The sequence below is a fragment of the Trichoplusia ni genome, chromosome 4, assembly GCF_003590095.1.
Source record: "Trichoplusia ni isolate ovarian cell line Hi5 chromosome 4, tn1, whole genome shotgun sequence".
Lineage (NCBI taxonomy): Eukaryota > Metazoa > Arthropoda > Insecta > Lepidoptera > Noctuidae > Trichoplusia > Trichoplusia ni.
This window is the reverse complement of record NC_039481.1, coordinates 1,973,269-1,996,533: the sequence shown is the minus strand read 5'-3', so window position 1 is coordinate 1,996,533 and position 23,265 is coordinate 1,973,269. Positions and strand designations below refer to the sequence as shown.

Genomic DNA, 23,265 nt, shown 5'->3' with positions numbered 1-23,265 from the left:
GCAGTGCCCTGTCCTGCTTCCACAATTGTCAGTTTTACTATATGAACGAATCTTGGTGTTAGAGTATCTGATGCATATTGCCGTAATGCGGATAAGTTTTATTTTTGTGACTTACCTTTTCGAAAACTTTATTAATGTATCAATCATAACATAAAACAGTACCTTGTTTATATAACTTTTAATACGGCGTAAGGCCTTTGCATAACAATGAGTATTAATAGTTTGGTACAATTCTGTTCATATTATTTTGAAACTTTTTCATGGAAACTATTGGCAACTCTACATTTAGGTACGTAGGTCTACGTCTGAAATTAATGTAGTTTTTCAGTGTTTGATGGCTGAATCTGTTTTGGCAGCTTTATATTGCGAATGTTAAGGGTAAATTGTAGATTTGTTCTGATTCTATAAAATGACAGGTTTAACAATCAATTAAAAAAAAAGCTTGCTATTCGTGTATGTATTTAACAGTTAGGATCGATAAATTCAGTTAGTTGTGGTCAATCATACACGGTTTTTATTTTAGTTGTCATATCGATTTATGATTTTTACCTACTTTTTTCATAACTGTTCTTTGAAATTGAATCATTGAGACTGAAGATTTCAGAAATAGCCAAATCATAGCTTATACATATAAAAGTGAACAATCAAATCTGTTTATCGAATACCAAAACACCACGAGCCCGTTGGCCATAGATCGAGATACATGAGAGGACCTTATCCCTTTGCAATGCAGTAGACATTAATGGCTAATAATAATTATAATTAATGTTGTAATTGACAAAAATATTATATCTTCCTTTGTTAATAACTAATTGCAAATGAATTTAGTTTGTCACCTACACTCGTATGAGGAGGAGCTCGTGGCTAAGCTATAACCGCATAAGTGATTCGATCACAGGTTAAGCTATGCTTGACGCGGTTGGTCCGTAGATGGGTGACCATCTTTGTCATAACGAGTTCCTCCGTGTTTCGGAAGGTACGTTAAATTGTGGGTCCCGGCTGTTATTCCTACATCTTTGACAGTCGTTACAAATAGTCAGAAGCTTGAAAAGTCTGACAGCCAGTCTAACCAAGGGATATCGTGCTGCCCAGGTAACTGGGTTGAGGAGGTCAGATAGGCAGTCGCTCCTTGTAAAACACTGGTACTTAGCTGAAACCGGTTGGACTGTTAACCGACCCCAACATAGTTGGGAAAAGGCTAGGCCGATGATGATCTACACTCGTATGACGTATAACATTTCAATTAAGCTGTTATCATATCCCTCTACTATTTAGAAACCCTCTCCTGCTGTCTCCCAAAAACGTAAAAGCTTTTTGCATATTTTATGTTTTAATTAATTAAACCCACCTAAAAACTTCCACTCTACATGATACTGCAGAAACACGATATATTAAGCCTCTAACCTACATTTGTTATCAACATTGCAATAAGCACACAACATATTTCGCGTGTTTATCGCTGTTGTAATTAAAACGATAACAATAAACCACGCTTTCGTCATTTACTTGCATATTCCATGTAAGTGTACAACACAAACATGCTTAAACAACCTTCGTTAAGTTTGGCTGACCGCCAGTTAGAGAAAGGCCTACCTTTACCTTTCAAAATTTGTAGCTTTAGAGAGAGATGCCGCTCTACAATGTGTGTAGTGCTGTCTTACTCCCACAACTGCAAAAGTATTATTTCTAGATGTGGCGATAGGCCATCGTGTTTGAATTCCAGTTATATGCGGATTGTCGTCTTTGGGTATATCCCAGACCTTTCTAGATGTTTATATGAATACGTGTATTACAAATTAAATTGATACTCAACTAACTGCTGATCAAAGCTCCACCCGATTCAAAACTGACAGTTGTGATAAGATTAGCTTTCTGCCTTTTTACCTAGCTTTTTTATCCTTAGAATCGTTGTAAATAGACAAAGTTACTTTTGTAGCACATCCATAAATGACAATAATACAAGCTAGAACAAAGGAGCCGGCATTCATGAAGTGAACACAGAAATGAGTAAGCTCATATGAACGCAGTCGTGTAGAGTCATACTCAAGATGTCTCTTAAATATGTTGTTTGTTGCATAATCTTAGAATGGACTCGTATATATTTTTTTGAAGCTCTATAAATTGAGAGAAAGGATTTAGCAATACACGACTGGTACACGAATTGTTCTATGTCGATCAAATAATGCAATCAATATTATTTTGATATCTTATATCTTACTCGTAAATAATAGATTCAATAATTTACGTCCTCATAAGTTTCGTACAAAAATATGACGTCATGGGCCTCACAATGTAATTATAATTATTATGATTATTGACGGAACCATTTCATTTCTTCCCTTTCCATAACCATTCAAGTTCTCTATACTTATCCAGAAAAATCATTACTTTAAACCAGTTGAACGGCGTAACAGACCGGGATATCACGAAAAATCGGGACATCCCATCCATTCCCAAATAACTCCCGTTTTGGGACACGCTATTGTAAGTACATAAGTAGGTACTGTAACCCTTCTTAAGCTCTTAGTAACAAATAAGACTGTTGTATCACCTTATCTTAATCTTTGAGAAAGCTTGCCTGTATGACAATCTTATCAGAGTGAAGGAACAGATTAAAAGCACTGAATTGAGGTTATGTCAACATGTTGTAAAGGACTTGGTCCAATGTTTGTATTTCTTGATATTGCAAAGGAGATGGTTTATGATATATAACTTGTAAGTCTTACGAAATCAGATGGTTTATTATGGTACCTAAATACCATAAAACGATACTCCTAATTGCTTCTTTATGTAAACCCATAATTCGCAAATAAAGAATTTGAATACAAGTTTGGCAATTCTGCTCAAAACTATTTAATGTGAAATAGATAGATTATGCCGCATTTCTTCGTAAATATAATATCCAAGATAGTGATCCGTAAGTTGTGCGTTTAACTCTACAACACACAACAAACTCTTCAACTTAGCATAGCAAATTGCTAACTTACCCAAATCAACCTTTTTAAAATGAAAACAAGAAAAATCCAGCCTATTACATATAATTTCAAACAAATAAATAATTCATAGGCTGTAATACTGTTGCTACCAATTAATAGCCAATCGATCGTGAAAAATGCGCGCTGACGTAATATGCTTAAAACTCAGTACGATGTCCCAATTATTTAAAGTTCGCGTGAGTGCGTGGTTATTGATCGGAAGATAGCATAAGGGTCGCAGAGGATAAAACATGTTTGATAGTTGATTCAGATTTTATGGTTTTTAGCGAACTTTTGTGTTTGAAAGTCCTTTAAACCAAACTGCGCAATCCACTGCAATTTAAACCGAAAAAAAATATTGTGTACTTTTTTTACAATAAAATTTTGCAGCCGGTTTCAAATAAAAAGCTACTGAGCCAAACATAATAAAAAAATTATCGAACGCGTTGTCACGTTAAATGAAAAAAGATTCTACAATATCGGGTCGTCCAGTCAAAAGTTTTGAAGTAACACACAGAAAAACCTTAAGAACCTCTTCCTTTTTGAAAGTGGTTGAAAATTGAGCAAACGTCCTTCAAGTTCGTCATTGATGAACCCTCCAATCTCGCTACATTAGCCAAACTCCAAAGAAAAGAAGGCATGTCCGCAAATAAGATAGGGAAACTATCAAACATGTTTAAATCGAACTTCGTGTACTAGTTAAACATGTAACTCTGGAAACATGCGACAGTGACGTCACAGCATACTGTCGCCGTATGTCGGCTAACAACACCCTGTTGCATTTAAAACCCGCACCGATATTATCTAACATGAAAATAACGAGATAGCAAAAATGTAGCGATATCGCCCTCAAAGTAATATTTTTTATAGAAACACAACACAATTTACTTTTTAGTGCAAATATTGTGAATGTTTAGGCTTAGCGATTTTTTAATTTATTTATTTAGTTTTTTAATCATAAAAAGGTGCATGGTAAACTTCTAAGCTAGGACAGGGTCTCCCAATACAGTAAAACCTGTATGACTGTAAGATCAAAAGTTAACACAATATTCACTTAACATGAATTATTGATTCGTTTCAAATAGCAGGGCATCTATACTACTATAATTATAGTACAATAACAAACGATTTCCAAGTTTTTTTTTTTTTTCTTTTATGCTCTCTATACCTCTAATGCCCCCCGGTAAGCTATTGAGAATACATAATATTCGTTTCTTTAACGTTGCTTTTGTAAATTAGATCATACCGTTACTACATTACGCATTTGGTTCGCAAATATTTAATGCACATTGGTGGTTATAAAGCAATGGATGTTTCAAATGGCGTTGGCAGCAAGGTTAGAAACTTCACACGCTTAATACATTCATGCATATAATTGTGGCGTTGCATGTGCATAGATCTATATAAGCATGGCCTTATTAAAGTTCAGGTAAACTCATTGGACTAAAGGGGCGCGTTTTATATGGACTATTAACTTTGACCTTGACATTTTTGTTTTAATTTAAAAGGTATGCTAATTACGAGGTTATTAATTAAAACCTGAAACTCGGTCGCGTTTGCTTGAAAAGGAACGTGGGTTTAATCGCAAATCTTGAATCTTACATCCGTATTTTTTTTTTGTGAACCTGCAGAATCTTTTCTTATGGTCAACGAGTGTCAAAGTCAAAAAAGATTTATTGTGTGCTCAGTGTAACAGGAGTCTTTCACATACTTTTATTTATGAGTTGTTGTTCGCTTTAAACATGTCACCTTCCTCGCTAAACAACGCTAGGAAATTCAGCCTAAAGAACTTTAAGCAGAGCTTTTTTATCCAAATGAAACAGTTTTTCTAATAGTTCAATATCTCTAAAATCTCGCATGTATAATTCGTATATTAAGACTTTTACGACGTCCTATTTCAAATTGGCGATACCAAAAAAGTATTACCGCATCCTAAAATGTCCAGGGTCGTTTCATAAGTGGTGGCGTGGGTGTAATAATGCCAAGATCGGTTACCGATATAAGATATGAGATTTGCGATCGGCCCACGTTCCTTTTTAACCAAACACGACCGAGTTTCGGCTTAATTTGTTTTGTTTCATTGTCTTTTTCCTGTTTTAGTTGAATTGATGATATTTTTTGTTACACTGTAAAGATTGATGGATTTATAGTTGTATTACCTAAATCTTGTCTTAATCTGTTTAGTTTTAAAATATTAGATTAGGTTTACTGAGTTCCTTGTTCTACCATTTGATTTAAAGATTGTCCAAGTCATTATTTCAATGGTCACAAAAAACAGGTCTATGAGAAACTACTTTGTAACTTTATTAAATTTGAAAACCCTGTTTGATTTGTGTATTTCCTCTTTATAAGGATAATATGGGTAAGATTTTCTTATCTAGCAATAGACCACTACAGACTGCATTGATTGACTGACACAATATTTTTAACATAAACTAACTAACTTGGAAAACTTTTGCATCCTATTTCACAATACAATGCAAACTTTGGCACACTTACAATAAACTCTCAACATTCACTTTGCATTGCTAACTAATTAATTCTCTAATTTGAATGTTAAGGTTAATTCTAATAATAGTGGGGAATAAGGAATGGTTCCATACTATTAATAGGCGAGACGTTAGCTGTTCCTCGAAGTACCGCACACTTATGCGTTCCTGGTACTTTGTTGCAGTCACCACGTTGGTGGGCTATTGCCTGACAACGTTGGAATGCTTCTTAATGGACACTTGACGTTGTAAAACGTTGTTGAGTTAATTTGTGCAATCTCATATATGTACAACTAGCTGTTCCCCGACTTCGTCCCCGTGGGTAGAAGATATAAGTTGTAATTTATACCTGCCCTGTTTTTTTCACATTTTCCATTGTATCTTCTCTCCTATTAGTCGCAGCGTGATGGTTTATAGCCTAAAGCCTTCCTCGATGAATGGTCTATTCAACACAAAAATAATTTTTCAATTTGGACGAGTAGTTCCTGAGATTAGCGCGTTCAAACAAACAAACAAATAAACTCTTCAGCTTTATATATGTATTAGTATAGAGTATACTCTTCATCTTTATATATTAGTATAGAGTATAGATTACATTTAATTTAATTTATGTTTTGCAGTATACACAGTTTATTTTAGTGTAGTCAATCAGTGATATACTTACTTAATAAGTTTGTTTCTGGAAATGGATAGGAGAGTCGAAATCAAAGTCATCATTCTTAGTTAAATAGTTGATATTTTTGCGGCGAATAAAAGCCATAGAACAATAAAGTATTTATTATTTCTATACAGATAAATGTTTCACCTCATAAATACGCTCATGCCTTTTTTTCCTAGCCTACTGTGTCCCACTGCTGGGCAAAGGCCTCTCCCAAATCCTTCCACGACTCTCTATTCGGATCTGCATGGAACCAGCCTGCGTAGCAAGCGTTAAGGTCGTCTCGCCACCGCTTCCTAGGTCGATCACGACGACGCCGTCCATCCGTTGGCTCCCGTAGTGTGACTTTGGCCTAACGATCGCCGTCCATGCGGCTATCGCTCATGTCTTTACCTTGATATATCTTTGCCTACACAACTATTCCTATGCTCTCCTTTTTTTCATAAAACATGTACATTTCTACATACACATCTGTATAACCTCTTTCACTCACCACAATGCAACAACTTTACTCATCATCATCGTAATTCGCATTTATTACTTTTGCAATCCATCTTCATTTAAAGAATATAAACGATATATTAAAATGAGATTAATGACGCCTCTAACAGCTATTTACATATCGTTCAATTGATCTTGCCGTAACGAAATTGTCATTCATAAACATACCATGTTACCACGAATACAAGCTTTGTATGGTGATAATTGTTCATTAGTAAATTTTCTCAGTAAATTATTATTACCATAGTACTTAGTAAGCGAGTTGCGGAATATTTTGTGCTGAGATTGACGTATTACAAGTGTATGCATGTCTGTTGTACTAACAGCCCCTCGTGACTAATCAAAGAATGTGTCGTAGAATGTCAGGCACAGACCTAATGGGACAGATAAGGATATGGAGACGCTTCTAGTGTTCAATAAATGATTAGCTTTTGTTTGAAATGACGTTGTTAATATAATTTAAGTAGAAAAGAGAAAAGTAGAGATAGAAGTCAAGCAATCATTCGTGTCTATCCTGAAATACAAAATATAACTCTTTTATTAATTCGTGCATATTTTCATTAGGAGAATTATAAATATTGAACATACTATAAAGTTAAATATTAAACACATTTTGCATCATTTAAAACGACTAAGTACATTCCATTCATTCTTTATTCAACAAACATTATTTGTTATCATTCCATAACTTGGTGTGACGTCTCCACAGCTGCGAGTGTTCTATCAAGCGAGCGTTGCTCCTGCGCAGGCGCCGCTTTATAAAATCATACGCAATGAAGTGGACTCAGACTCAACGTGATTAGTGACTCTATTAATAGGAAGTACTTGTTTTTAATGGCGTTAATTAACAAGTGGGCGAGTGTTTATGTAGAACTTATTGTGGTTTAGGGCTCTAACCACCTACGAGCATGTTGGGTTTCTTCTGTAGACAGGTCAAGGGGACCAGAGCCCTGATTCTGCTATTAACAATGGCGGATGAATGAATGGCAATTGAATTAAATTTCAAATTATTCCCTTTCTCTTAAGTATTAAGCCAACAAAATAATTAAGAATTCATTGTATTGTCCTTGAATGTACCGTCTCATTCTAAATTTCTAATTATTGTGCAGGAAAAATGCTTAAGAGATTACGAAAAGTGTAATTTTAAGCCAATTTTCATTGATTCATCGGCCATTGTAAAAAGCAGAATTGGGGCCCATTAGGCTGACAGAAGTTTGATTGACGTACGAATGGTTCATATCTAGCTCTTGATTTGGTTCGATATGTACCATTTCAGGATCCTTATGCTGGAGACATAAATGATCCCCGGACTGACAAGGCACATGATAAGGGTTACCTCATTATTGTCAAATAAATACTTAACATCAAACCAACTTGATAGAGAGCAACAATTTTAAAACAACAATAAACATTACAGACCTTCATTTAAATTAATAACAAAACATAAAACCGGATTACTTATAATACAACGTACCGTTTTCCTTGACGATAATTTCGTATTGTGACGTCTGTTATCAAATACTCTACAATAATAATGTGGTTTTTACCCCTACAATAACATCGTACAGCAGTCCTATAGCCGTTGTGGAAAAAGAGACGCCGCTATGCATAATGTAGAGCGCTGTCTCGCTCGCACAACGGTAATGTTTCTGCGTAAAGTGTTCGCATTACAGGTGCGTGTGTATTGTAATAGTCGATTTGTCTGTCCGTCTACCGTGACCACTGGTTGTAATGACCTGTTCCATAACGTACCAGAGATATAATTGATTGTTGTCTGACAATTTAATATCGTATTTTTAGCTGGAATGTTCTTGCTAGGCTGTTTTTAGTTTTTATATAAATTTGAGTGTTTTAAAACTCAGAAACCTGCTAGAGAAACATTAAATGTCCAGATAGTTTGTATTGAAGTCACTTTTATTATATTTTGCTTATATTATGAAAAACTGGATGATTTTAATTCAATTAAACTTTTAAACAATTTAAAAATATGTTAGAATTTGGCCAAAATTGAATTCCAAGAGCCGATAATAGAGTGTATATTCTTATAAACTCGCGGTTTCATAAAGTTCTCCAACTCCAACGCACACAGTTCTCACCTATTAAAATCATTAAATTATTCTAAGAAACCAGTAAACAATTCTCAATAAATACAAAGAATACAACCTAAAATGACCGCATAATAAAACCACTTATTAAGACTCTCTTAAAACTGCTACCAGTCATTGACTTGAATCAAATCGTCATTAATTAATAAATGCATGCGAGCACCATAAATCGTTTATTACCAACAGTTTTATTACCAACATGTTTCAAAGTTAGAATATTTCAGGTGTATAAGCGAGACATCACTCTCGCCTTATAGATCGGCCTGCAAACTACCGAAGCATAATAGCGATTTTTAACTATAGAAATTTAATTGTAGAATTAATTAATAAAAAAACCGTTTTCTCATCTTAAACCATTAGGATCCTGCTTTCCACATATTTTTTTTTCCCTTTTTCATTTAACGAGAAATAGCCGTCATTCGGTGCCATGAAAAAAACCATCTTCCATCAATTTAGGCTCAGTAGCTTTCATTTAAAAAAAGGTTGCATGTTTTTTTCTAAAAAGAAAATATAACTTAATTAATTATCAACTTTACCAGAGTTACTTTAAAAGTGGTTGATCCCCAGTCTGTTCGAGACAGATTGAATTCATTCGCGAGTTTGACGCATCGCTTCAATAACCCATTTCACTCAATTGCCTTACAACAGACGCTACAATTACATCTGAGGCTGATTCACTCTAATTATCTCTTATTTCAAGATCAAGATTCTTACAAGTGCTGCCGTAAATGAAAGCTATACACTATACTTTTTACAATAATTGAAATAATACTTTTCAATTAAAGACTTTGCTGATTGTTTTTGAACGGGCCTATCTCAGGAACTAAAGTCCGATTTTTAATTCGAGGCAGTAAAATGACATTTCCAGTGTGGCAGGTTTTTAATTCCAAATAAATAGTGATGTGTTAGAATCGACTTATTACAATCAAAAGTTAGACGAGCTTACATTTTTTTATTCAGATATCAAATTAGCTCTGTATAAAAAAAATATATTTACGACAATCAATCAAAAGACATGCACGGTGACTGTTTTTAAATGCAAAAAAAAATATATTAATTTAAATTTATAAAATTAAAGCCAAATGCGTTGCTGGTATAAGATGAAGCACCTTACCATGCAAGAAAAGTCGAGCGCATCCAACTCCAAACTGCATGAATTCTGACATTATGCAGTGGTTGAATGAAAAACAAATTTAATATCAACTTACAATTATAGAAGCTCAATTAATAGAAATAGTAAATTTTTGATACAAAATAAAATAAAGCATGACTAAATGTCATCGTCGTAGTAAGATTTCCAAACATCACTATTGTAGCGGGTCACCCTTTTTTGTATAAATGTCAGTTGCAATTGTCATTTTACTGCCTCGAATTAAAAATCGGACTATACAAGTCAGATTTGCTCATTTTGATTGGCAAGAGCTCATTTTTTTGTAAAAGGCTGTAGGATATCATCAACATTAAAAGATTATAAAAATCTGCACAGTAATGAATTATGTTACAAAAACAGATCTACTGCTATACTGATTAAAAAAATCCCCACTCATAGCTTCATAACCAAGGAAAATAAGTGTTTAACTTTAATGATTACGTACAAGTCACAATGAACTTGATTATAATAATATAAAAGTCGTACTCTTCTCTAACCAAACCAATAAAGTTTGCATTGTGACGTCACTATATTTCTCTAAATGTGTCTAAACCCCTAAAACCCAGCCCAGTAATTGCGATGCTAACCTAATTACAACGACACACACCCATGTCTCACATACGTTTTCCTGTTTTGCACGCTTTTACCTTAACGCGATGTAGTTAGTTGGAATGAGCTATGTCTAATTGTAGTAAGTACAACCTGAGTATACTTAAATCATGAATTAAATAAAATTCATTTCACTATTGGCTTATCTGTATTAGTAGGCACAGTCATTAAACGCAAATTTTCCTAGCAAGCTGCTTTTAATCGACTTCAAAAAAAGCCTGAGTTACCTCAGATTTTCGGACTGCAGGAAGGAATTGAAAAAAAAACTAAATAAAATGGTTTTTTTTTTCATTTAAAGTGAAATAGCTTAAATTTGTTTCCATAACCTTTTCATCAAGTTTAGTTTAGAAGTTTTTTAAAGACTTAAGTTTTTTAGCGTAAATGTTCCTTTACTAAGTATTCAAATTCACATTTGTAGTTATGACAAATGGTGAGCCTTATCAAAGTTTCAATCTTGATGAGAATCGACCACGCAGTGACGGGAGGTTTCATCAAAGGAAATGGCTTTTAACTATCTGATGACTGTTGTTCGTTTTGCAACGGTTACCTTTGAATAAACAACATAGGTATTGCCGCCAATCCATTGCCACCAAACTATTTTACCTTGAACAAAAAAAAACAATGTAAGTAGTGCCTCCTCAAACTATTTGAGTCAACTCTTTTCCAATTGAGAAAAAAAAGATCTCGCGCTGATAAATTTAATCCTTGTGTAGTGAGGTTTTCAAAAACAATAAAGTCTCTTACCAAGACAGCCAGACTCAGAACAAGCGTTCTTGGCTAGCGCCTATAATGGTATAGTTTTACAAATCCCGCAGAACGAATTTCTGTTGAAACAAATATATATTGCAATAAATTCAAAATTAGAAAGCAATACAAAACTTTTTGCTGGCGCTAAAGTTAATTAAAATCGTACGTATCCTTAAACAAAGCGACAGTAACTGTCTTATCTTATTCTATCTAATTGGGTTGAGCAAGATAAATGTATTTATATATGAACAATATCGTTATTCAATTGAGTCCGTATTGGGAGCTGTGTGGCCGCCCACGCACGAGGAATTAGGTGTAATACTTGTTAGTTACATATAACGTGACATTTTCTAAAGAACGAAGGACGAGAGTACGAGACGAGTGACATGTCTCCAGTTGATTCAGTGAAATAAAATATATTTAGGTACAGACGCTAGAGTACTACTAGAGACTACTGACGCAAGAGCTTCATTAATAGGGTATTTGACAAAAAAAAAACTGTGTATCCCATCAGATAGATTTTCAAAAAATATTGGACTGTATTTTTTCGTGTACCTCGTAAAAAAAAGTGAAAGGCAATGCAGTGATGTCAAATAAAAATATATTAAGTACCAGCTTTAGAGCGTTTGCCATCATAATTTATTTGTAAATGTAAATAGTTAAATTTTTAGCAGTATAAAAGTTTATTCTTGCTTCTTCACCACAAAAAAACCTATTTACCTCTTACGGCGAAAAGTTATGATCCTTACGGAGTAAATAATTCAAAGTGTATCTTGAATGTGAAAATTAAAGCATTGCTATCTTTTTCCAATATATCTACAGATTAAAAGGACAACAACAGATAACAAAATTTCAAATAAGTTGTCAATTTGTCTGCAAGTCCGTGTTTAACAGAATCAAATCAAATAAATTCATGACAGAACAATTAACAGCCTTCACTAATCCCGCTATTCTAGACGTCTATAATTAAGAACAATAATCTAGATAATTTATCTGTTTTGTAGTCAGATCAGATCGTTTGAGCTCAATGGCAGCCGGTGCGCAGCTAAATGAGGAGTCGTGTGGGCTGTTTGCTGCAGGGGTGGACGGAGATAAATAACGAATAGTTCTGGTAGCAAACGTGATTGGGGATTATCACTTGTATCGATAAGAAAAGTAAAAAAGTTAATTGTATATGTTTCACTTATAAATAACACCCAATAGTTGCTACGTGTGAACCATTTTGTCTCAAATTTTGCGGGAGCTTCAAGTGCAATTTTATTGGTTGGTCATGTTAGGAGGGCTCAATCTGAATCTCAGCAATGCGGCAGCAGCCCAGTTTATTATAGCTTCTACTTCAAAGTCCATAACCGCCTCTGTAATCGCCAATCAATTATAAACTTAGACTGCATTGCTAACATTGTATGGTATTAAGGGTTGCCTGTAACCGTCGATAATATTATGTTATGAAATATAAATTGCATATATATACTAAGCTCTAATGACCTTAAATGGTTTTCTTTGTATTAAAATACTCTCTCCATTCTTATTATCTGTTAAGTCATAAACCTCATAACCTTGTAGTCCTTATTAAATTAATCAAACGTATTAAGCATAAACCATATTTATAAACACGTAACAATTTGGAACGGCATCATTAAATATTTCAATGCAATGCAAAATTATGGCAATGTCCATATACGAAGTTCCCATTTACAAATTGCAAACGAGGTTGTATTCAACTGCCTCTACATTTTAGCTATTATAACTGTTATCTTTGTTGACTTAAGACATAATTCTGCGTGCACATTTTTATCATAATTTCCCAACTACTTAGTGTATATTTGATTCTATCAGATGACCTTTTTGTCAAGTTGACGAATAAGAAGGAAAGTGATGACGTCATTTGCTTGTTGCTCGTCTAAGCGAAGCACCGCCTTACAAGGAACTATGACTCAGGCACCTTCGTACTGACACATACATGGTCAGGCGTACCTAACGTGGGTGACAATCATAATATCAGACATAAAGCCTACGTAATAAGATCCAAATTGTCATAACAGCTTAATTCGATAATGCAGCGTTAAAAGTTTGATCTTTTAGATTCGCGATCAAATATGGTCTAAACTGAAAGTTAGAAAGTGATCAATGATGTTTTAAAATGGTGTGTATACTGGTAGAAACTTTCTATCCCCAGCTTGAGCTAGCAACGAGATTTGCAAAACAATTATCTAAAAATGGCCATCTGATAACATACAAAATAATAACAATGAAAATTATATCTTTAAAGTAATTAACAAATTGTGGGATACAGCTACACAATATTGAAAATAAATTAAAAAAGCTCACAAGCATAAAACTCTTTAAAAACGACAAAAAATGTTAATTGAAATATTTTACAGCAAAGATAATGAGGGGTTATGCAAAGACAATGTTTGAAGTGAGCATCCAATCTATTACTTATGCCTCACCTCATAAAGTTCATGACAATGAACTACATAAACCGATCCCCAGGCAGACCGCAAGAAACTTGAGAGGCTCTCAGTATTGTTTGCCTGAACAATAAAGCCGACAATAAGGATAAATGTAAGCACCGGAGATATCAACAACCTTATGTGAATGGCAGACAGCACTTAATCAAATAACACCTTCCCAGATCATTTAAGAAAACACAAATTTTCATCTTTCAGTTTTTTCCAAATTGTCCATTCGATTTTCATCCCTAATTCCTGCGAATAAGGACGTATTGTCCTAAACCAAGCTACACACTTATGTTTGTCAGACTGGGTCAAGTTAACACTACTACCGCAAAGGTCATGAGTTATTCATGACGCCGTGACATTGAATTACCACGTGCTCCGTTGCCTAGCAACCGGCGCGACAAACAAACAACCCTTACTTCATTCAGCTTTTGACATTGGGGGAGGAAAGCTGCCTCAAATATTATTCTTTTCGACGGAACTTTCAAACGAGAAAAATAATTCATTTCAGTACCATTTTCCAACAAAAAAAAACGCCTTATCGAGAAATATAGTCTATTTTTGAAAATTGTGTTTTGTATTTGCTTGTGGTGATTAGTTTTGATCGTGGACTATGGAAGCTCGAAGTGTTTCTCGTTCTCTTGATCATGTCCACTGGTGGGAACCTGAACATTGGAAGGCGAGGGGACCTCGAAGCATTTCCTCTATATCTCTGAACGACTCTGATCCTGCAGAAATTAGGAATGGCTGGATGACACTCGCACATTCTAAGGTAACTAAAGCATGCAACAATTGTGTGAGAATGTTTTAGTAAAAAATAACCGGTGTTAGGTATTGGCAGACAAAACTTTCAATGATGAAGAATAATTGACAGATTCACTTGATTTCTTTATACACTCTATAATGCATCTTTTCAATTTTAGATTTCAAAAGCTTCCACCATTTTTTAAAACTTTCCTTAGCTAAATGTATATCACGGGAATTAATAATTCCAAAAACAACAACAATTTTCTGCGTTTCTTAGAAATTTAAACCTCGTTACACTTCTCTTGTGTTCTTTTATGTAGAAACTCGCGGTTTCCTGTCGCTCCCCCCGTGTTAAACAGGATGCCCAAACAACAACAATGTACTACAGACCTTTATGAACGATAAACTCTCAGGAATTCACGTATTATTCAACATTTTGTCGGTAAATTGAGGTGGCAAGTGTGATCTTCGAACATTTTTTAGTTCGTTTTTTTCTTAATTTATTTTCATTATCATATTGAAATAATCTTTTTGACCACACTTCGGGAATAGTATGATTGGCTATCTCATTTTCGATATTATTGCATTATTTTAACAGATCTTTGTATACTGTACCAGCACTCAGTCTTAAAAATCTACTTCCCGTTTAGAGAGCCTACCACTGCCTCTTAAATTATCAGTTGTAGAAGAGAAATATAGTCTACGCAGAGTAATTCGCTATCAATTCCTTTACAATATAATTTAAGTCACCAACAAAAAATAATATTAATGTTATGTAACACGGCTTTGTTGTACATTTTCATCAACCTTGCTATATTACTTATTCGTATAAATAACTTTAAAACAGCTCGCGGTAAAAACCTTATTTATTATTAACACTCCTCATGTATTCTGAAGGATTTCACTTATACCCTTGTGACTTGTTATTATCGCCATATGTGTTCGTTCCCAGGACGAATCGAACACAATGTTATTTTAAATTATACACCAAAATGACAGCTTAATATTATGGGAGGGAAATGTATATTTATAAACTAACTTGTTTACATAATAAATAATGTTTATCGAGGAACATATTATAAAATATTCAATTTTTCAAAACAGTTCTTACATGAATTTAAATGAAGACGATTTCAGTTAAACGACGGGCCTACTAAGGAGTATTTCTTCCTACGCCATAGTGCATTCAATATCCACTCTGAAATAAAATAAATATTTAATCAATTATTAAAGAAACAATCTTTCATAATTTTCTCCATCATTTTTTATCAATCCCTTAATTCCCGTGTTCCATCTATATACTTAATCATTTTAACTTAAATGAAGGTATAGAAATATAATATTATTACCTTTATTTTTTTGTGTTTTGGGTAACATTTTTCTCGCCGGTCATTCGTTTCCTTTAAACAACTTTAACTATTATTGATTTCCGAATAAATGGAAAATATTTGGAAAGTCCATCTGACACCGACCTTCAACTATTCAAGGTCGCCTCAAACTTAGAATTGTAATTGTACATAAAAAGTTTTCAATTATTTGTGTGTTCGTTGAAAGGTATTGATTTGTTTTTAGAGGCCAGTAATTATTTACTAAACTTCTCTATTCTTATCTATCGGCGAAACAAATTATCATAAAATTCTGATTATAGCATAAAAGTACCAAAAAGTTTTAATACAAAACAATTTCTTGAATTTTCAGTATTATTTGGTGAGTCAAAAGGTAGTATCAGCTGTGAAAATAATACCTAGACATAAATCCATTAAGTCTGTAAGCCATCATCTAAAACTCTTGGGAAAAAGCAACGCAGAAAGACATACCTATATTCGTATTCTCACATAAGTTACTTACTAGGCAGACAGAACGAAATAGCTACATCACTATTCTTGCCTAACTCACAGAAAATATTTTTGTAGGCAAGGACGTTGACATGATGTTAACAAACTTAACGTTTTACGTAATAATTATTGATTTTTTTATCACTTAGAATATTAAACGGATATATTTACGTTTTTACTATCACTACAAACTGCTTAGTCTTAATAATTACCGGATTTATCAGCGTACTTATACGTGAGTACACAACTTTTTATGATACCATCATTAAAAAGATTATTATCATCGTAACATAATATTATCGATTAATACTAGTCTGCCTTCAAATTACTTTATTGTAATTATACTGAAAGCCTACTACAACTTCCTAGAGTAATATAATACCAGTTGTTAAAAAGAGACACCGCTACATCCTGCATCGTGCTGTCCCGTTCCAACAAGTGCAATAATATTACGTGAAGTTAAGGCGATAGGCCCCTCAGTTTACTTGTGATACTTAAACATAAAAATGGCTCTCGTACATATTACATACCTATGTTTTATCGGTTTTCTCGGAATAGTTAGTTCAAAGAGATTTTAATTACGATTACTTCCATGTTTATGTGTATCCTTCAGCTTGATGCAGCTTTGCCATATAACTAAGTGATACATTTTGTTTTAATATCCTTGTTTCTACTAATATATGTAATAATATATTTTGTTATATTGTACCTATGTGAAAAGTAATTATTTCTGATGATTACTTGAATGTAAGATGCTAAAATACAGCAAAGGCTTAGACTTTGTAAAGGTTTATTGTTCATGTTGTTATCCCGACGCTTTAATGCCTTCGCTTTTGTCTTCATGGTCAGTTAGGTATAAAGTAGAGTTTGTGGAAACCGCTTTATAAAAGAACACGTTTATTTTATTCTAAAGTGATAATTTAACCATAAGTAACCAAATATTTCCCAACGATACGATGCGATATAATGTATTTAAAAATATAGAAGTCTGTTTATCAGCTGTCTAGTACTCATAATAAGCTTATTTTGAGACTAGATGGCGTCGGGGAATATTATAAAATTATATTGCAAGAGCAATCAGCAATTTCTGACTTTCATAAGGTCAAAATGACGATTTGTTTTTGCCCATAAAACAACATTTTCGCTTACTTATAATAATACTTACCGCTGCCGGATAGAAATCAATTCTATTACTCATCATGTCAAGAGGTTGTGGCCCTGAGTTTGTTTGTCATGATCTATCGAAAATCGTTTGCCGAATATAAATGATTGTACGCGTCAGTCCCCAAGTGCTATGAGAGCTCCAAACTTGTATACATGCATTCAACAAGTCAGTTTTATCAGTCGATGACTTCATACGCTCACTTGACAAGAATCATTTGTTTTATCAAATATCTGTAGAACTTAAAAGTTGTAAAAATAGATTCGTTTTGTGATTGTAACGATGACAGCTGATTTATAGATAGTTTCACATTAACAAAACCTTTATTTCAAGTTAATGTGAAGATCAAAGTTATGTCAACATTTTGTGAATACTTACCAATATACACAAAGTTACCAATATAAAGCATCCTGTTGAATTTTCTTTGTCCATTCTTTTTGAACTATTTATGGTCTAACATCCGATTGCAAATTACCTTTGAAAATTGGTTAAAATATTACTTAAGAGTATAAATGATAAACAAGTTTAACTTTAATGGCTTACCTTAATCTACATTTTTAAGGTCGTTGACTGGTGAGTCACAGTCGTGTCGGCCAACCGGCGCGTCCTCCGCTATGCGCGCGCGCACCGTCTTTGGGCATTGCATTCGCTTACCTAAACGCTGATAATTATCGTAGCTTTTTAGTTAAGCTATAGATAGATAAAGGTATAGAAGAGAATGGTAGTTGCAAAGTTCCAATATTATGTATTTAGCAATCATCATCATCATCATCATCAGCCTATCGCAGTCCACTGCTGGACATAGGCCTCTCCAAGTGCACGCCACTGAGATCGATTTTCGGCTTCTCGCATCCAGCAATTTAGCAATATGTTAGATTAATTTTCGTAAGCTTGGAACTTGACCTGAATAAACCTAAATTTTGGATCCATATCCCTACTAGCTCTTATAAAAAACGAGCTCATGCCTTCTTAAAGCGAGAGTTGTGGGATTGTGGCTAGAATACCAATGCTCAGCTTAATTACCTTCAAATATTTCTTTGGGCACACTATTATCGGCTCTGCTAGACATAGATGAATATTTAAACGGCCTGTTCATACAGCAAATAGCTTAATAACGCCTACGTTTTATAATAATATCCGTAACCAAACCTTATTCCTAAAAAATAATTAAAAAAAACGTAAAAAGTAATTTTCATTATTTAAAGGCCACTCTAACTACCAAATGAATAAATGGTAATTACTACGAAAATACTGAAGTACAAACAATGTGTTTTGTTTTAACCATTTCTGTTTTGTAAATGGCTTCCTAAATCACTTATTAGGCTTCACAGAATGTTCGTGTTTTCGTAAAGAGTGGGTATCAAATAGGTTATACTTAAATAGTAAAATATCAAGATGTTCAGGTAATTGAAATAGTAGAAAATAGTATTGATTAAATAACGTTATATAGTTTTTTTTTTTATTTGAAAATACTATGATGTGAACGTATAAAGACCAAGTCTAATATAAGTTTCTAAGCAACTTGGTTTTCCTAATAGTGACAGACAACATAAAACTAAATGCTAATTCTGTGACTGATATTTTTGTAATGAGTCTATGGGTATGTTCATTCGTCTACCAAGCCAAACGGTTTAAATCCCTGCAGACATCAATATATTTTCATAAAATAATTACCACTTGCTAAAAACGCTAAAAAAAAGATGTTCAAGGGTGTGTTGACCTACGAAAACTCTATCTCTCTCGAGATAAAATAAACACCTGGTTGTTCGCATTCATTTACTTAACGTCAAATAAGTAGTGAAATTAACAATTTCCTAATCAATCAAATTACGGAACGGCCTTCGTGATTCGTCACCAGCCACTAATCTTCCGCGTAGTGCCAATTGTCTACTTAAATGGTCGTGGATCTGTCACCTTGACAGTTTGCATAGTCGATCGATTATACGTATTATACACCCACTGGCTTTATTGCTTGTGGTCCGTGTTGCTGTTTTATAATATTGGATTATACCTTATTCATATTACCTTTCACTTTATCTTGGAGGTTGATACGACTTTTATGGATGTATATAGAAATTTTACTTTGTTTTTGCTTCTTTGTAAGTCTTTGCCTCCGGTTTTGATATTTTGAGGTGTATGATAGAAGAATATATATGTGAGAATGTCCTAAATAACAATAATAATATTCCACAACTTTCACACAACGCCATCTAGTCAAACTATGCAAAGCTTATAATATACGTATTCTTTAATATTTCTCAAAACCCATATTATAAGAAAATGAAACCCAGGCTCACAACAAATCATCGTGCTCATCCCACAAAGATTTTTCCGGGGTGGAAATCGAACTCATTATTTCCAGCATAGCAGTTAGGGCTACTAACCACTAGACCAACAGGCTACTTTATAAATAATCAGTATATTGGGGGTTTTTAGAGATTATCAAATGATTTATAATAGGTAAGTACTTAAATATGGTTTACAGTATCCATCTTAATCCGGAGATCAGATACAAATCCGCCAGTAAATTAGTTATTTGCGTAAATCTTAGTCGTTAAGTTTAATATTTATTACGATGATAAAAACGCTAAAATCAGTCAAAAAAATGTGTCAGTCAAACACGGTGAGGTTGGTGTCTGTTGTATACGTAGTGGAAGTATAGGGAAGAGCTCCCTTCGACACAATTTCTAATGGGTTGCCTTTGGTAAACACCCGTAATTCCAATATATGTATACTTGCCTGAACAGACAGGGTAATTTATCTGATATGTTTACGGTTTAGTCGTACAAATCATTATTGTAATTAACTGATGACAATCAAAGTGTGTTCATAGGTACCGTTTGTTATACGTGTAGAAACTGGAAATACTGTCTTTAAAACTATTTTTTACGAATGTATTTTTTTTTTGTTATAGAAAAGTGCTTCTACACAATATAAGAGTATATCAATAATAGAAAATAGATTTGTACCAGTTGTTTAAATATTTGTTTAAGCTATTAATTTTGGAATGCCTACTGAGGGCGAGATATGCCAAGAAACTTATTTTGTTTTACCACCTTGTGTATTTACCATGTCTCTGCTAACACAGATTTTCATTTCATTTCATCAATTCAGAACATCAATCGGTCTTCTTATTTTTCCACTCGTGGAAAACACCTGTCAGTTTTGCTTTAACGCTAAGTCCTACATTATTTTTGTTCTATAGCCTGCCATTCAAAACAAATACTCGCTCTTAAGTTGACTTACTGGGCCATTAACATAACGTTACCGTTCGCAGCTATCATAAACACCAACAGTGCTGTATCGGTCACGATCGTATAAACAAACGAGTTGAATAAGACTGGCTGCATACATTACGGGGAATCGTGCATCGAGCATTGCTGACTGTAAGGACTACTGTACATTGAGAGCACGATTTGTGACAAATTGCTTCATAAATTAATGAAGTTTAAGTGTAATTTTGAGTGACAGTTGTAGATAGAAAATTGTTTATTTTATTAGCTTACGATCGCTTGTCAATCTATAACGCCTGAATTATTGCTATCATTACTAAGCTATCCTAGATGATATTCTGAATTATTAAAGCAACCAAATTTGTAGTACGTTTATGTAGAGTCTATCGCCCTACCGTAAACTAGAAATAGCTTTTTAAAGGTAATCAGTGGAAAAAAAAGCTATTAAAAACGCAGTGAGAATAATAATCCAACTCAGGAGCGAACCAAACTAGCTTGTGTAAATTGTTGACAAAATCTAGTTGTAGAGTCTAGATCCTTGTTTAAAAGTCTACGTGTATCAAGCTGTGTGCTCATCCTGGTTCGATGCAATGCAACGAATGCAAGTGTGCCGACTGCTAATCGTGTGCTGAAACCTGTTGGCTCACACATTTGCTAACCAAAGTACTAATGAGCGTTCCTACGCAAATTATACGCCACAGTATGGCAATTGCTTTGCCTACGTGATGCCGCTTCATTGGACTTGCAATGAAGACAGCAAACGGAAAATCAAATGACATTTCATTAAGGTTATTCGTCGTTATATACTTGTTCTTTTAACTTGTTCGCACTACACATATAAGCAAAATATTTCTAGACTTCATTAAAAATAAAAATGAGTAAATTAACTTTAAATTTAAATATTAGATGATACATAAAGATTATGATTATTCTGAATAAGATACTAAATATCGAAAGTGGCAATAAACCTTATCAATATCTCGATATTTAAAAATATACATTGCGTATTTATGTCATATCGGGTGTGTTCATATGAAATAATATGGAAGAACCATTATACTTTAACCTAATGTTTATGTTCAAATAATTACCGCGTCACACGGTATACGCAAAGCTTTTCGTTAAAATAGATACGTCAATATTCGGCAGGGCGTTGACATGTCAGACGATCAATAGGAGTTTTGAATCGACTTTTATAGTGTGTACTTTAAAATCACTTATGAATTTCCAAGCAAAAGTGCTAAATCAAATTCGACCTTAAACTGCTCAGACTGACTGTCTACAAAGCTCCTAGATTCTAAATCTGGCACACAACAACTTGTCGGGTTCATGTGGGGATGCCTAAGTAATTATCTCTTAGTAATACCTGAATAGTGAAGATACCGGTACATCTATAAATTCTTGTAGCGTGTATGAAAGATTTGAAAACTCTGGCACCAGGTTGTACATCAATCATACGGCAAGTTAATTGATATAGGTATCGATTCTATATATTCCCAAAAACACATTCCGCCAAGCATCTTTATTGAAAGTCGTATACGTGCATCAGACACGGGATCACAATGTTTTGCGTTAAGGTACATTTTATGACTAATTTAAAGGTGCCTCAACTCTGAATTTATAAGTTTGTTGTATGAAAACTTATTTCATAATTATGTAATTTCACCACATTGTGTAATGTCACGACACGTGTAAAATATTTAAACGATTCTCCTATTTGTGGAACGAAGGATACCGATCTAACAATTATTGTAGAAATTGAAGTTGTTACGTCCAATAATTACCTATGTTATATTATTACCTACCTTTAATTGCTTAATTGTATCTAATTTTCTCGACATGATTTGACTGTAAATTTGGATTTTGTCTTGGGTGTTTTTTATTCGTTAAACCTCACATATTCAGCGGTAGATATCGAAATAAATTATCTCGCAACTAAGTGCACTGTACGAACTAATCGAAATTTGTCCGTGCGTTCCAAATCTTTTCACCTTTAACAGCAAATTATAATCTGTATCTGTCGTCATTCAGATAACCCAAACCATAGAAAACATATTTCAGAACAACCTTCATACATTTACAAAAACTCAAAATCATTCAGTCATTAGGATCTATACAAGAAATAAAAGCCTATAATTGTCATCTTTTAACTGCCCATTCGTAAACAGTTTTGTTGGTACTTGATTCATGAAGCTCTGTACGACACTTTCAATCATTTATTAAATAAATCAATTCTCATTATTCGTCTCAAAATACAACAGAACAGGTTCGAAGCCTCAAAGCTTAGCTTTGCGGAAGGGTGAACAAGTTACACGCGAGCATCGATGCGTAGGCGCCGTCCTTACACCTCCACACTTCCTAGATACAGTGACACTGAAACGATACTGGACAATGCTGGGTCTGAGTTATATCAAATTACCGACAACATTATACCTAAGGCTTTATGAATGGGTATATAGGAAACGATATTTTTTAACGAGTTATCTTAATTATTTGACTTCCCTATCAAATGTGGTCACAGAGTACCTATACAAAGTCATCCGAGAATAAAAAAAAAACCTTTGAGGGAGAGAACCTCTGATCTTTGCCAAACTT

General features: G+C 33.9%; 1 protein-coding gene across 2 annotated transcripts in view; it reads left to right on the top strand.

The window, feature by feature from the left end:
* LOC113492493 (serine/arginine repetitive matrix protein 1) overlaps positions 1-23,265 on the top strand; it is a 34,851-nt gene that overhangs the window by 4,703 nt on the left and 6,883 nt on the right. The gene's annotated exons all lie outside the window — the stretch shown is intronic.